This window comes from Saccopteryx leptura, chromosome 1, assembly GCF_036850995.1.
Source record: "Saccopteryx leptura isolate mSacLep1 chromosome 1, mSacLep1_pri_phased_curated, whole genome shotgun sequence".
NCBI classification, from domain to species: Eukaryota; Metazoa; Chordata; class Mammalia; order Chiroptera; family Emballonuridae; genus Saccopteryx; species Saccopteryx leptura.
Window position 1 is genome coordinate 151,866,783 of NC_089503.1, and position 8,341 is coordinate 151,875,123.

Sequence of the window (8,341 nt, forward strand, 5' to 3'; positions counted from 1 at the left end):
TCTGAATTTCCATGCAAATAGTGTCACCTAATTTGGAAAGTGCTACAACTAGGATGGGCAGAACTAGATCTCAAAGAGAAAAGCATCCTTGGCATTCGATGGACACAAGAAAGAATACACTCAGATGACATCTGAGAGGTTTGGTCTGAGAGAATAGCTAAAGCATGGAGGTAGCCACTTTCAGGGCTTGCTTGCTAATACAAACCTCAGGAAACCTTCCTGAATGGAGATTATTTTTCTAAAGTGGCACATATTGGAAAAAATAAAAAGTGTAGACTAAATCTTAATTTAGAATTATCAGGGATTTACACCAATCTCAGTAGGGCATTAGACACTTTCTTGTCAGATATATCTAAAGTGTAGCTATAGCACTTATGAAGGTATCCGGGAGGCCTAAGTGGCTCTTGTTGGGGGGAAAATAGAAAAAAAAAATGAAGACTTTTTTAGTTGTTGCTTTTGTGTCTGAGTATTCTATTGTGTTATGTTGAAGCTGTGAGAATAGATTTTCCTGGGTGGACTAGTTCTGTAGCTCAATTCATTAATATTCCTGAAGAAGAATGGAGTGGAAAGCTGAGAAAGGAGTATGTCCAGGCACCCATTTATTTCACTGTGACATTATTCCTTCCAATCTCTGTGGGTTCCTAAGGGTTTGCCTTTTGGTTGGCCATAACATGATTCTGTGCTCTTGATGCCAAGTAAAGTATTGTCCTCGTTTTCATGTTCAACAAGTAATGGTTCGTGATGTCACTTCTGATATCACGAACCCTACAAGTTGCAATTCTACTTAATTATATCAAAGGCCAACTCAAATGCTCACAATGAACCTGAGGTCAAGGATGCAAATCTACCACCCAAAGTCTTATTTTATTCCCAGAGGCTTTATAGACAGACCCTTTACAACTTCCAAAAGGTAGCAGAGAAACAGCAGCTTCTATGCTAAGGGGACCCCTCTCTCTCTCTCTCTTTCCCTCTCCCTCTTTGTCTCTCTCTATGCATCTCTCTTTTTCCCTGTCCTCCCCTCTCTCTTTTCTAACAACAGTCTTCTCATGAAGATTCTGCTGAGTACAGAATCACTCCTTAGCAACCTATTCTGTTGATAGTAGAATTTTCTTCTTCCAATAGCACTTATGTGACTCCTTTGCACAGTTGATTTACTTATATTTTTTCTTGTTTGTATATACTTTCAAAACTATCAATTTAATCATGAGCACATTCTCTAGCTTGCTCTGCACACTACCCCCAAGAACAAACTTCATGTGGTGTTTCACACTGAAAAGGAAGTAAATCATGGATTATGTCTCACGATTTTGTTACTCATTAGTCTTAGAATTGTTGAGCCTGTGGTTGTAGTACATAAAACCTGCTGTGTATAGATCCTGATTAAAACACCCCTTTTTTATGCACGTGTGTATAAATCAATTAGACCTCCATCCCACTGCTATAAATTCCCAGATCTGGAGGCCGGAGCCCACATTGTCCAGTGCAGTAGCCAGTAGTTCCATGTGGCTTATTAAATGTGACTTAATTTAAATTGAATAAAATAAAATAGTTTATTTTTTTTCAAGCTCTCAGTAGCCCCCTGCATCCAGTGATGTCCATGTTGGACAGTGTAGGTGTGGGACATTATCCTCAGCGTGCCTGGAAGAGCTTCATCGTTTTTACTTTTCTATAAAAAGGGACAAAACCCATAGTATAATGTGTTTTGATCACCTTCAAAGGCAAGTGATGTAGGTCCCATTGCAAAACTTCTATCTAGGCCATCAAGCAGAAATCCGCACACAATCACATGAGTTTCCCTCCGCCTTATTTCTCTCATGGTCACAGGACTTGTCCCATCATCCTCACGAGGTTGGTGAGTGGCCCAGGGAAATGAAAGCGAACAGCCTGGACCACTTCAGCTGCGAGATACCCAGGCGCCAGGTGGAATGGGGGCGAGCATCCCAAGTGAAGACATCCGGAAACCCATCAGTACCCTATGCGGTGTTCTTTGTACAGACGGAAGTGGAAGTGTGTTTACTTGCTGGGTTTTTTTTTTTGGTTTTTTTGTGGTTTTTTTTTGTATTTTTTCCGAAGCTGGAAACGGGGAGAGACAGTCAGACAGACACCCGCATGCGCCCGACCGGGATCCACTCGGCACGCCCACCAGGGGCCGAAGCTCTGCCCACCAGTGGGTGATGCTCTGCCCCTCCGGGGTGTCGCTCTGTCGCGACTAAAGCCACTCTAGCGCCTGGGGCAGAGGCCAAAGAGCCATCCCCAGCGCCCGGGCCATCTTTGCTCCAATGGAGCCTCGGCTGCGTGAGGGGAAGAGAGAGACAGAGAGGAAGGAGAGGGGGAGGGGTGGAGAAGCAGATGGGCGCTTCTTCTGTGTGCCCTGGCCGGGAATCGAACCCGGGACTTCTGCATGCCAGGCCGACGCTCTACCACTGAGCCAACCGGCCAGGGCCCTTGCTGTTTTTGTTTTAATGGTTCTTGTAACAGAGTGAGGGCTTATTCACTTCTTTACCTCCCGCAGACTTGTAGTGACTATAGGATGCATCAACAAGTTATTTAATATGGAAACAGGGAAATGTTAGGAGATGGTTTTACATTCTCTAACTTGGAACATGAGGAAAAACTAATTAGCTCATCCCTTGTTAATAGAATAACTGACCTGATTAGAAATGGCGGTGTGATGTACCAGAGCTGACTGGTACCGGCGTCCAAGAGCCCATTGTTAAAATTTCAGGAATTCTGCCAACTGGTTGTTAAATATAGCCATTGTGAAAAGTTAAATTATGTAAACTTATAATCAAGTAAATTATGTTAAAAACAAAGGTTAAAAATATCATTTCTTAATTGTTTTACATTTTATTATCATTGATGCTTGTGAGGTTTTTTACATTCACTGTATCTACATGGTAAGATGTTCTGTATAATAGCATGCTACTGTCTGTCTTTCCTCAGCTGTCTGTAACTGAAATGGTCTATTTGCTATTTTAACCCCCGCTGCATTTGGAGCTTTTTTTTTTTTTTTATCGAGAAGTCATGCTACACAGATTCAAGGATGACTTAGAGATGCTATCTGGAGTCCTACATCTGCTATTTCTTTCTGTGAGTCCTTTAGAGAATTCTACCACTGAACCACCAATGCTCTGTGAGTCCTTTAGAAAGCAAAGCGAACACTTGAATTGAGTCGTCAAGCACAGGTGCTCGGGGTCAGAGGGAGGGTTAGGGCTGACATCTGGACCAAGAGGATAGCATGCCTTGGGGTTGAGATACCACGTAGACCACTCTGGTTGCAGGTAGTTGTATGGGTCCCATTTAACAATATAGTTGCTGGGGGAATTTATTAATAAATGCATAAGCCTTGAGCATGGACAACCTTTGAGAAAAAGTGAGATTGGTGATGAATAAACATTGATTATCTCCATTTCATTCTTAAATAAAATGGCCAGACCATCAGCCTAAGGCATCCTTAAGTGGAGGGACAACTGCCCTTTGATCCATCCCTTGGAAGTGCCTTTAGTAAGTTATTCATGAAGATAAGAAATAGCCAGGGAGAACACTTGGGTGAATGAATGTTGACCCCGTTTGTATACCCAACAAGGTAACAGGTAAGACTGAGTTACATGCAGCATCGTTCTAGCTGTGAACAGAAGGCGGTCGTGTGCTGGGGAAGCAGGAAGATGGAAGGGTGTGAGCATCAGCGGTGCTGGCCCTGAGTCAGAAAACTCAGAGTCTAGTGACAGCTGCAGCACTGTTTGGACTGTGCTTCTTTGCCTCTGGGTTACACCTCCTTTTTAAATCTCCTTGGGATCCATCAAAGGACCACAGAATCTCCCAATTCCTAGGAGCCCTCAGGTTTATTTTCTTTGGGAGCTGCTGGACCCCCAGAACGGTCCTGGCTTCTCTGACCTCACACACTATTTAATCCAACATTTTTGTAACTTAGAGACCAACGATTTGTTTTTTCTCATCTTGTCATTTTCTTAAAACTTTTTCCCCGGAGTGCCTACGAGGTGTTCCTCCTGTCTGGGCTCAGTTTTATCAGCACCGCCATGTGGGTTCTGTCGATTGGACTAGAGTAGATGCATTAGTTCCCTGGATCTGAAACAAAGGAGAACATTTCTCCTTCTTTTCTCTGTGGTGCTATAACCTGGAATGACCTACTTTCTCCTCCAGTAACCATATTACAGGAAAGCTAAAAATAATGACCAGAGATCAGGAACAATGCCTACCCTCCAGAATGATTCGGGGTTCCTCCTCAGTCCAGCCTGCCCAAGTCCACCCCCCGTGACTGACTGTTGACAATCTGGTGAGGCTTATTTTTGAATCTCCTACAGCTTCCCACAGGTATGAGCCTCATAACAAGCCTTCATCAGAGGTGTCGTTTTCTCTATGTCCCTCAGGAGCCTGACATCCTAGAGTTATTGTGTGTCTCACCCCCCAACCCCCGTTTCTCTCTGAGTATCTGTTCTGACACTGGTCCAGTTAGGAAGGCCTGACGACAAAATTCACGATAAAACGTTGATGACCTCGTTGATCCTGAAAAGGTTACATGTCAGGGCCCTCTGATTTAGCACAAATAAAAGGAACACTTAGGTTAGAATAATCAAGAAATTGATTGGCATTTCTAAAATCCAAACCAAACCTCCATTCCTCCCACCTCAACGCTTGGCCCCTGTCCCAAATGGCAATGAAAGACAGACAGGGTTCAACAGGACAAAGGATCTGAGAGGCGTGAAGCAGAGCCCCGAGGGGATAGCCATGCGGTTTGGTGGGCATTATTCAGGTATGCAGTAGATTGTGGTGCCACCCATCCGTCCCCATGCCAGCGCACCCATCCCTCAGCTAGTGGGGGTGTTGGTCCCTGACCACCCACAGTAGCCGTCTTCTCTAGAGAATTGCTCTCGACCTAATGGGGGCTGCTTCACCTTGGGTGTTATACCCCTGGGGAATGGAGGGGGTCACAGAAAGCAGCCCACAGACCCCTTGCCTCAAGGTCGGAACAAATCTGTGATATAGTCATGCTCCAGAACTTTGTATCAATCAGGCAGAGCTGATCTCTAGCTGGGACTTCTTCCTGTGTCGTTTGCCTGAGCACATCTGGCTTCCTCTACTCCTCTTCTCCGGAGAGCAGTGCCCTCAGGAATTCCTCATGCAAGGGTTTCCATCTCAGCTCTGCTTCTAGGGCGTCTGATCCTGGGAGTGGTCCTAGGAAGTCAGCTACACAGATGGGACTCTGGAGTTGGATTGGTCACTGGCCAGGCAGCCGGGAAAGCCACTCGGGACAGGCGGAGCCCTGGTGGTTCCTGGTGGAGGCCGCAGGAGTGCCCGGGCTGAGACGCTGGCCTGTGGTGACCTGCCCAGCTCCCGGCGGGAGGAAGTGTGCTAAGTGATTCAACGTGCCAGGCGTCCCAAACGTCCAGGGAAGGAGCCGCTCCGGACAGTAGAATGGTTTGATTTTGCTAAAAGGAGCTTAGATGTTGAAGAGAGAGCATGGTGATTTTTAGTCTATTCATCAGTGTTTAAAGCAAAACGTGTCAGAGGTAGAGCCTCCCTGGCAGGGGTTAAAGAAATCTTAACTTCTGGTCGAGGGAGGGCCAACAACGCGGGGGCCTGGAGCGGGACTTAAGTGTGAGTGGCACAGAGCTTCAGAGTTATTGAGTTCTCAGCCTGGCAACTCCCCCAAGTCCAAGTCAGAATGCTGGGGCGTGGAGGGGGGCAAACCTGAGATGATGGAGGTCTGTCGACCACTTGCATGTCGTGACATCCAGATTTCCCTGAACCCACGGAGCCTCCGAGGGTACCGTCACCCTTCGCTGGAAGACAAAGCGCCCTCCTCTCTGCTTCAAGTCCATGGAGCAGCCTCAAAGGAGATAGGCCTTTTTGGGGGCCTCCCTCAGGAGCTGTCCCCACATCTCTCCTGCCTACCAGACCCATAACATGCACCAAATTTCAGCAAAACTAGACTGGGGAGCGTTACCTTGCTCGAGGTAAAGCAGTATTAAAGACAAACAGAACTGCTGGACTTGGCTCCCACGGCACGCAGGACGGAAGAGACGGTGCATGGAGTAAACCCACAGCCGCTGAGGCATCCAGCGAGGCTGGAAAAGGGACAGCGTGTGGTGAAGCATGCTGCCGTCACACAGGGTTCAACACTCTGCCAGGGGTCCCCCAGAGGCAGTTGTGATGCTCCACTGAGATGACTTTTAGGACACGGGGTAAAATGAAGCTGCCCACCAGACAACAACACTTTTTCCGTAATGGGCTGGATAGTAAATATCTTAGACTTTGAGAGTTAAATGGCCAACATGCAAACAAATGGGTGTGGCTAATATATTGGGTGTTCCAACAAAACCACTCACAAAACAAGGACAGCGGCTTTGCCTGGCTGAAGGGGGACTGTTTGCCAACTGCGGTGCGACTTTGAATGAAATAGAGGTGCCAATATTTCTGTGGCAGACTAAGAAGAGACGTGTTAAAGGGTCAGAAATTGGGCATACTAGAATGGAGGTACCCCATTGGACTGGAAAAGCCACCTTCTGGCTGTAGTCCTTCTTCAGTTATCATAACATCAAGGAATGAACTTTAGAGAGGGGACCAGGATCTTTAAGAAGCTGGACAGCCAGTGGCTGTCCTCCATACAGTGGGTCTGAGTAGCAGGTGCTATTTCAGAGCTGGGCATGATGGAATCATTCTAGATTAGAGAGCCATAAAGGAAAGAGAGGGTAGGCATTTTCTTTCCTGACCGGCATCACTACCCAAGCAAGCATTCACGAAGTATTATCCAATCTACCGCACAGGATATCATGTAACATTGCCCTGAGCGAAGGGACCGAGTGGATGGCAGAGCAGGTGTGATGGTGACCACATGACTATGGGATGGCCTCGTCCCACCTCAAGCACACCATCCCAGGACTGGGTGGCCACCTGGAGGAGTAGAATGACCTCTTCTTGGTTGAGGTATCAAATTGGAGGTGACACCCCACGAGGATGGGGTCCATCTTTCAGACGTGGTGTCCACATGAAACCATGGCTATCATGCGTCTCTGCCAGGTCTGGGAACAGAGAGGCAGGGGGCAGAAGTGGTTGTCGTCCCTGCCACTTCCATGGACCCCTGTGGGGACTTTGTGCTTCTTGGTCCTGCTTTGTGGGGCTGGAGGTCTCCTGGGATCTCAGATGGAGGACTCTTCTTCCAGAAAATACAGTAAGAATCCCAATAAGCATTTGTTGCATAATAATCTTGAGGCGACTCAAGCCAGTAACCCCACTTGCTAAGAAAATAGTTGCACAATGGTGGGATTAAATGACCCTCATCATTACATAAGGAGGTGGGGCTGCTTCTAGGGTTAATGGGGACCTGGAACATACCTTTGTCACTATGTTGGTTCATGTTGGCATCTTTTGGTTTCCCAGGGTCCGGTTCTCAGTGTAAAGGCAAAACAGCACCCCAGCCTGATAAAAACATCGTCGCTAGGGACTTAGGTTCTTAGATGCAGGCTGTGGGGGAAGAAATCTGCTATGGGTGGTGGAGGAGGGGCTGTGGGCTGAACTATTCAACCCTACTTTGCTGTGAACTTAGCCCTGAGTTCAAAATCCTCCAGACCTTGGAGGAGCTACACCTGGGAGTAAGCACAGTGTGGTATGAGCCAAGCGAGGGGTGGACTGTAGTGGATGATGCTGATCACTGGCTCAGCTCCTCTTTGCAGAAAGCTGTTCTTAACACTTGCTGCTGGGGCCGTTGACATCTAACAGCTCACTGCTGCCTCCTCCTCTGCAGACAGGCCCTTCTCCTGAGAGATGCGTCTCCTCCCAGGAGGCTGACACCAGGGACAAAAATATGATTTTCTTGTATTACGATGGGACCAGTTCTATGGTGTAATTCCTGCTTTTGATCTCCTTGGGGGCAGGAGGGTGGTGATCAGGCTGAGTTAGTCAACCACTGAAACTGTATCTTTTTAATTTCTTTTCTTCCCTTGCTTAGCCTCCTCCCCTGCTACTGGACATTGCTGCAAGGTTGTCACACTGACATGGTAATTTGTAAATAGCTGAGATGAAAAAGACAGATAAGAGGCTCTGTTCTGCCTTGCACACCTTATGCTCCTTCCCCAGGTATCAGTCTCAACAAATTACTGCACCAGGATCCTCAGCCCAGCCTGTCTTTCCAGGGAACCTGAGCTGGGATAAAGCAATAAAGTAGATTTCCAAGAACCCTGATGGTTACTAATTCTGAACACACACAAAAAAACCCCAAAGGATTTCTTCGTAGGGGAAGGTGTGATCCAAGAGCTATCCCAGAGATATGGATCTGCACATGTATGTATACATAGATGGGTGTGTGTTAGTGTGTATGTATGTG